Below are 7,887 nucleotides of genomic sequence, written 5' to 3' on the forward strand. Positions count from 1 at the left end.
GTCAAAATCAATCTCAAAGTTGGTATTCACATTATTCGGAAAATCAAAAGATTCATCAACTACAGTAATTGACTCATTCTCAACTTCTATGGGTTTCTCAGACAAACCTTTATTAGGAGATACTTGAACATTTTCCTCATCACAGTGGTCTCTAATCTCGCTCTTTTCATTAATATGTGACTCACCTGTTAAATACCCTTTCCCACTTCGCAATGCAGACACAAAATTAATTGATGCTAAAGAAAAAGGGGAGGATTCAACTTGGTTGACTTGATTTGGTAAATTTGATGGTCTTTGTTGAATCTGAATCCTAGGATTTAACTCAGGTTGGCTAGGCATTTTACCTCTTTCTCGCTCAGACAAAGCATTTGCAAGAGTGGAAATTTGTTTTTCCATATTATGCATAGAAGCCATAAAGGTGCTGTAAAACACTTCCATATTTTTCTCTAAGGTAGACAAACGAGAAAACTCTGGATTGTTACCTCTGTTGAAACCAAGTGATGATTGATTTTGTGAAATGAGAGGCATATGAGGCACAGTAGGAGAATTGACAGGCCTAGCTAAATTGGGATTCTAAAAATTAGGGTCTTGAGGGAACTGGACAATTTGATTATAAGAAAATTGTGCACTTTGTTGTTGAGGGGCACCGAAGTGATTTTGTGTGGAATAATTGCTTAATCCATTTTGGTTTTGCCCTTGAGACCATGAATAGTTAGGATGATTCTTCCACCCAGGATTGTACGTGTTACTGTACGAGTTTGGAAACATCGCACTGACATTTTCATGTTGGCCTCCAGAATAGCTAGGGCATTCCTCAATTACATGTGTAGGGATTGACACCATGCACACATAGCAATAGATTTGTCAATAAAATGTGCTAGACTAGGTGGTGGTGGTGCAGCTTTAACTACCAAAGTCTCTAACTTTTTCAAAAGATTATCTATTTGTACTTCCTTATGAACTTGGCTATCAACAAAATATCCCCTACTAGTCCTTTCAGACTCTTGGGTTGACTCCCATTCTCTAGTTCTATATGCTAGGTCTAAAAGAAAATTCCAAGCTTTGGAATCATCAGTGAATGATGTAAATCCTGTGGGGCACATAGATTCCAAGAGTTGCTTTGTATGGTAATCGATACCCTCATAAATTATTTGGCATAAATGCCATAATTCTATACCATGGTGAGGGCATTCTTGGAGAAGGCTTTGAAACCTCTCCATTACCTTAGCAAAGGACTCATTGGGTTTCTGACGAAATTGAAGAATATCATTTCTTATTTTGTTCGTCTTAGAGAAAGGAAAGAATTTCTTCAAGAATAGGACAGTAAATTGTTCCCATGTGATAATGCTATCCCTAGGTAAGCTATAAAGCCACTTTTTGGATTGGTCCTTTAATGCAAATGTAATGAACCGTAGTCTTACGGCATCATCAATGAGTTGTTGTACCTTCATAAGGACACAAACCTCCTCAAACTCCCTAAGAAACAAATATGTATCTTGGTCAAGTAACCCATGAAATTGGGGTAATATAGACAGATAATGAGATTTGAGCTCAAAATTATTACCCCTCACTTCAGGTAAACGTATACAGGAAGGTTGTGCAGATCGAGTTGGATAAAATCTATCCCTAAGACTCTTAGGTGGAGGTGGTGGAGGTAGACCTTCCATGGTCAAGTTAGACACTCGGACAATTCTATTTGTAGAATCACGTGTCCAGACACACATGCACTAACCACTTAATGCAATTAATGGCTCTTATGAAAGAATGAGATTTTTTTTTAAATAAAAAAATAAATAAAGTACTAAAGAATAAAAGAAAAGAAAATAACAAAAACGAAGGGAAAGTAATGAATTTCCCACCACAAAGATTGAAACAATGATTCCAAAGCTATAAGGTTGCCGTATAGCTGAGCATTTATAGGTTTGACACCAAGGGAATCCGTATAGTCTTCGGAGCCACCTACAATCGAATCCTGGGGATTCTGCAGTAGAGTGGGGACTACTATACGTTTTTGTTTCTACTCAAGTTAAGAGTAATATCTTTGAATTTTATTTTTTTATTTTTAAATCACTTCGATTTACCTAAGAATTAGAAAAACAAAGTGGACTAATACCTCCCCGGCAACGGTGCAAAAACTTGTTTGTGAAATTTAAAAGTAATCGCAAGCGCACGGTATCGTGTAGCTAACAGGTCGATCTCAAGGAGATATGCCACTTAGAATTGAACTTTTTAATAGTAATGCGAGAGTGGGATGATTCAATTTTTTTGTTTACTAATTAACTAAACTAAACGATCCTAATCTATATGTCTAATGCAATCGAATTGAAACGAAAAATAAATTAAACACAATCAATGCATAAATAAAAGACAGGAAGAAAAAAAAAATGCGAACAATAACAAAGCAATAAACAAAGAAATAAACAAAGCAATAAAAGGAAAAGGAAATAGCTAAAATGCAGATGCAACACCACCCGTCACCAGAAGCAGAGGCACGACTGTAGGCTTGCTCTGGTTATGTGGTCCGAGATAATGAATGAATAGGTAGAAAGTAAATAACAGAAAGTAAATAAACAAAGCAATTAAAGGAAAAGAAAGCCTTAACCAAAGAGAGGCACGACTGTAGGCATCTCTGATCAAGGATCCAGGGGAAGGGAGAACAATAAATAATGCTGAAAGTAAATCTTAAATTAAGAATATGGAGGGGTAGATAGAAGCGGGAATGGAGGGAGGAGAGAAGATTAATAAAGAAAGTTACTTACTTGCGAATTGAACAAACGATTCGAATCTCAACCAAACCTAACAACCAGATCTAGATCTAGAATGATCTAAATCTGCAATTGCTAGACCCAGAGAAAAACGAATCTAAAAAAATTGAAACTTGAACTTGAAGCTTGAACTTGAATTGCATTACATAAAAAGATTAAACTTAAACATTGAATCTAGAAATTTAAATCTCACTAATGCAAGCAAAGAAAACTAGAGAAAACCTTAATAAACTAAAGAGAGAAGAAAGAATGCTTCTACTAAGCTCTAGAACATCTTCTCCTTTGATGGAATATGATCTCCTTTTATAGAGTTTACATGAGATATGAAGCACGGCTGAATTTGAATAAAACTCAGGGTTTCTATCTAACTCAGCCAATTAGGGTTTTGACGTAGTAATCGTGCCGACTTAGAGAGATCAGATGCATAATTCCACCATTGGATTTGTGGTTTAAGTAGTTGTGAAGCTCTCCTCAAAAAATCAGCACGATCGGACATCGGATGACCGTTCGATGAAGGGATTGATCGAAACTGGACAGAGGCATTCAAAAACGGGATTTTTCCTCTTTTTCTTTCTGAATATAATTCTTTTTCCTCTTTTTCTTTCTTTAATTAAATCCAAGATAGGAAATAAGATATTGAGGTATGCAAGGACTCTTTTCCATTTGGACTCTCTCAATAATATCTCTGTAGATTTGATTTAAAATCTCAGTCGTAGATCAGATTTGCCTTCTTTATCTCTTCAATATTTCGGAGTTCGCCCATAATCACACATGTCTAGCCCATCATGCTCCAGATTAGGCCCATTTTCGCATTTGAGAATTTTAATGGACTTCTTGACGTGTAAAATAACATGATTCAAGCCCAAAACTCCAAATATTTGCTTAAATCTTGAAAAGTCCTAAAATCTGCAAAAACAACATAAAACCCAAGGTAACTCCACTCTAAGTGTATAAAATGCATGCTTTATGCCCTAAGATTTCACACATAAATGTGCTCATCAGGAAGCTCTCATGTCCTCTCACGGGTTGGTTACCGGTCTTGAGCGCCTATGAGCCCAAGTCTAGCCATATGCAACCCTCCAATAAATGGTCCCCACAATATAATTTTCGTCCTCTCACGGGTTGGTTACCGGTCTTGAGCGCCCGTGAATCACATTCGCTACCACGGGTCGTTTGGTCTCAATACCCTTCCGAATCGGGTCTGATATAACAGGGGTCATCCTAGCCAAACACTGCTAGACAATCCTAGGTATGACAACCAATGATTCGGGAAAGCGTCGATGGGCATCTTCGGAGAACATCCCATACTATTCCCTCCGATGTCCAAGGACAGAAGCTTCTAAAGGACACTCCCCAATCCCAAACCATACCTAGGCAAACACATTCTCACATCAGTCATCACATACACAACCAACAGTTCATCATATACAAGAGAATGTAAAAGCAAAATCAGAGTAAGCAGTAATAATTAACTCATATAACATGAATAATAAAAAGGATAACATAAACAAGTGCTACTGTTTTCACAGTAGGAGATCAGAATTAAAATACAATAACAGTAGGTAATACCATAGTTTCATAAAGTAGAAACCAGAGAACAAGCAATCTATGTAGTTAAGGAATCAACTGTCCTTACCTTGATTATCGAAGAAGATGATCCAAAGATCAAAGAGAGCAACTCCAAACTTAGCAAATAGACTCCTAACAATCATAGATACAACATTAGGGAAGATGCCTAAAAGATCAGAGAGCAAACGAATCAAATCGGGCGAAAAACGAAGCTACTGACTCCTTTGGTCGAGTGCTTGGTAGACTGGCCCAGTCGACCAAGCAGTCGACCAAGCAAGTCAGTACGGAATTGTACAGACTGCTTTGGCCATAACTTCCTTGTTTGAAGTGGAATGATCCGAAATTCGAAGGGGAACTTCCTAGGATGTATTAGAATCATATAGGAAGATAAAAACATCAAGTCATGGTTAAAATTTGGGTTCTTGATTTAACCCAAGAAATTAGGGTTTCAACCTTATGGTTCCCGGCCATAAAAAGGTTGAGATCACAGAATGAAAGAAAAATAAATAATTGGCCAAAAGCAATAAGAAAATCATAGAAATTATAGTTTAGGTTACTAGAAATATTACCCATGAGGTTTCCCTCGCATGGGAGGTTACCAAGAGTTTCCAGAACTCAAGCAAGGGTTAGGGTTTCAAGAAAATCTTCGGCTAGGGTTGAGATCATGATGATGATCATAGATCTCAAAGAAACGAAGGAGATCATGAAGGGATTGTTGCAAGGATGCAGCATCAACTTCCTGATCTCAATCAAGAACAAGATCCAGAAAAGAAAATTAATAATTCAGAAGAGATACTATCCTTGAATTGTATGAACAGAGAAGAGAGGCTTCAGATCTGCAGAGGAATCTTCGAAATCACCAGAGAGAGTTTCAGAGAGGTGTTCTCACGTTCACAAAGTGTTTAGGAGGCAGCCGTAACAAAGAAATACGAAGTAGGGTTTAAATAAGAGTGAAAAACCCTAAAATTACAATTTCTCGGATTTCACCTTCCTTTGGTCGAGTGCTTGGTTGAGTGGCCCACTCGACCAGTCGGTCGACCAAGGCAAGAAAGAAGGAATAATCAGGGATTTGGAGGATCAAATGGGCTTTAAACCTTATGGGTTTTTGCATAGACATCAAGTAACATGTCAAGTGTGAAGAAATACCTCCAGACCAAGTCAGGTAATACTCCAAGTCCTTCAACTAATCTCATCTTCAGACAACTGCAGCTTCCTTTCCAAATCTACACAGACATCCAAGTATGGAACTCCATCAACAACATCCATGGGTTCAGAGTCAAACACCATGTCTTCTACTGAGATGGCCTATAGTTGGCTTCTTTCTTTACTCCGGGTCTTCGTACCTAAAAACAACCGGGTTACCGGGTCAAGGTCAGGGTTAGGTTAGGGCTGGGTTTCACATTCTCCCCCCCTTAAAAGAAATATCGTCCTTGAAATTGAGAGCGTACCTGAACTTCCAAAATGTTGAGGAAATTTCTCCTTCATGTCTTCTTCCTTCTCCCAAGAAGCTTCTTCAGGGATATGGTTCTTCCAACGAATCTTTACCAAAGGGATGGTGCGATTCCGCAATTGCTTATCCTTCTTATCCAATATTTCAGCTGGCTCTTCTTCATAGGTCATATCAACACTAAGTCCTTTGGGGGCTTGCTATAGAATATGTTCCGGATTCTCAATGTATTTCCGAAACATCGAAACATGAAACACATTGTGCACAGCAGCAATAGACGGAGGTAATGCCAATCGATAAGCAACATATCCAACTTTTTCCAAAATCTCAAAAGGTCCAATGTAACGACGGCTAAGCTTTCCTTTAACATTGAATCTCATCACACCCTTCATAGGTGAAACTTTCAAGAAAACTTTCTCCCCAACCTGAAATTCCAAATCGGTCCTTCTCTTATCAGCATAAGATTTCTGTCTTGACTGAGCAGACTTAATCCTTTCTCTTATCATATCTACCATTGCGCTAGTAGCTTCAATCATCTCCGGACCTAAGACTTTTCTCTCTCCAGTCTCAGTCCAGTACAAGGGTGTCCTACATGTGTTACCATACAAAGCCTTAAACGGAGCCATGCCTATAGTTGCTTGATAACTGTTGTTATAGGCAAACTCAACCAAAGCTAAGTGTTCATCCCAATTTCCACCCATATCCACTACACAAGATCTAAGCATATCCTCCAAAGCTTTAATCGTCCGCTCAGATTGTCCATCAGACTGTGGATGATGAGCTGTACTCAAGTTCAATTGGGTTCCCAAGGCTTTCTGCAAACTGTTCCAAAACCTTGAGGTGAACCTAGGATCACAATCAGACACAATACTCAAAGGCACACCGTGCAAATGGACTACATTATCCACATATAGTTGAGCAAGCTTATCCAGAGTATGAGTGATCTTCATAGGGATGAAATGGGCTGATTTGGTCAACCTATCGACAGTCACCCACACAGTGTCATTACCTTTACTTGTCCGAGGTAAACTAGTCACAAAGTCCATAGAGATGTCTTCCCACTTCCAACTAGGAATAGGAAGTGGCTGAAGTAATCCAGATGGAGGTTGATGAACGGCTTTCACACGCTGGCAAGTCTCACACTTGGCAACAAAATCATCAACATCGGCCTTCAAACGAATCCACCAAAAATGTTCTCTTAAGTCTTTATACATCTTGGTGCTTCCAGGGTGTATTGTGAAGATCGACTGGTGCGCTTCCTTTAAAATTTCTTTCTTCATTCCTTCATCAGAAGGCACACAAAGTCTTCCTCTAAACAATAAGGCACCATCCATAGATATACCAAAGTCAGGATCCGAATCAGGATTCAAAGAAATCTTCTAGATCTTCTCCTTAAAATCCAAATCAGAACCTTGCAAAGCAACAATTCGATCTCTAATGGTGGATCTCGCCGTCATAGCAGACAAAACAACTTCCTAACCAAAATTCAAATTTGAAGACATCAGAGGTTGACTTAAAGCATTCAAGTCCAGTACTTTCTTCTGACTTTTCCTGCTAAGAGCGTCCACAACCACATTCGCTTTACCAGGGTGATACTGAATGTCACAGTCATAATCAAATACCAATTCCAACCATCTTCTTTGTCTCATATTTAACTCCTTTTGGGTAAAGAAGTACTTCAAACTTTTATAATCCGTGAAAATAGCGATCTTCTCACCATAATGGTAATGTCTCCAAATCTTCAAAGCAAAGACAACAGCGGCAAGTTCTAAGTCATGAGTGGGGTAATTCCGCTCATAATCCTTCAATTGCCGGGAAGCATAGGCTACGACCTTACCATGTTGCATCAGAATGCAACCCAAACCAATCTTTGACGCATCAGTGTAGACTGTCAAACCACCAGAATTATCAGGTATAGTTAAAACCGGAGCACTAGTCAATCTAACCTTCAATTCTTGGAAATTCTTCTCACAAGCGTCAGACCAAACAAACTTCTCTTCCTTTCTAGTCAGCTTAGTCATAGGAGCAGCCAACCTAGAAAAATTCTCAATAAACCTTCTGTAGTAGCCTGCCAAACCGAGAAAACTTCTTATTTCCGTTACAGTC

The 7,887-nt window shown here is 38.7% G+C and overlaps 1 non-coding gene across 1 annotated transcript; it reads left to right on the plus strand.

The window, feature by feature from the left end:
* The first annotated feature begins 1,173 nt into the window (after nucleotides 1-1,173).
* LOC148999130 (small nucleolar RNA R71) lies at nucleotides 1,174-1,280 on the plus strand. Its single transcript, XR_016171015.1, has one exon. It is a non-coding gene; the product is annotated as a small nucleolar RNA R71 (small nucleolar RNA).
* Nucleotides 1,281-7,887: the final 6,607 nt, after the last annotated feature.

Source organism: Hakea prostrata, unplaced genomic scaffold (assembly GCF_041222555.1).
Source record: "Hakea prostrata isolate BN-2017 unplaced genomic scaffold, UWA_Hpros_2 contig_37, whole genome shotgun sequence".
Classification (NCBI taxonomy): Eukaryota; Viridiplantae; Streptophyta; class Magnoliopsida; order Proteales; family Proteaceae; genus Hakea; species Hakea prostrata.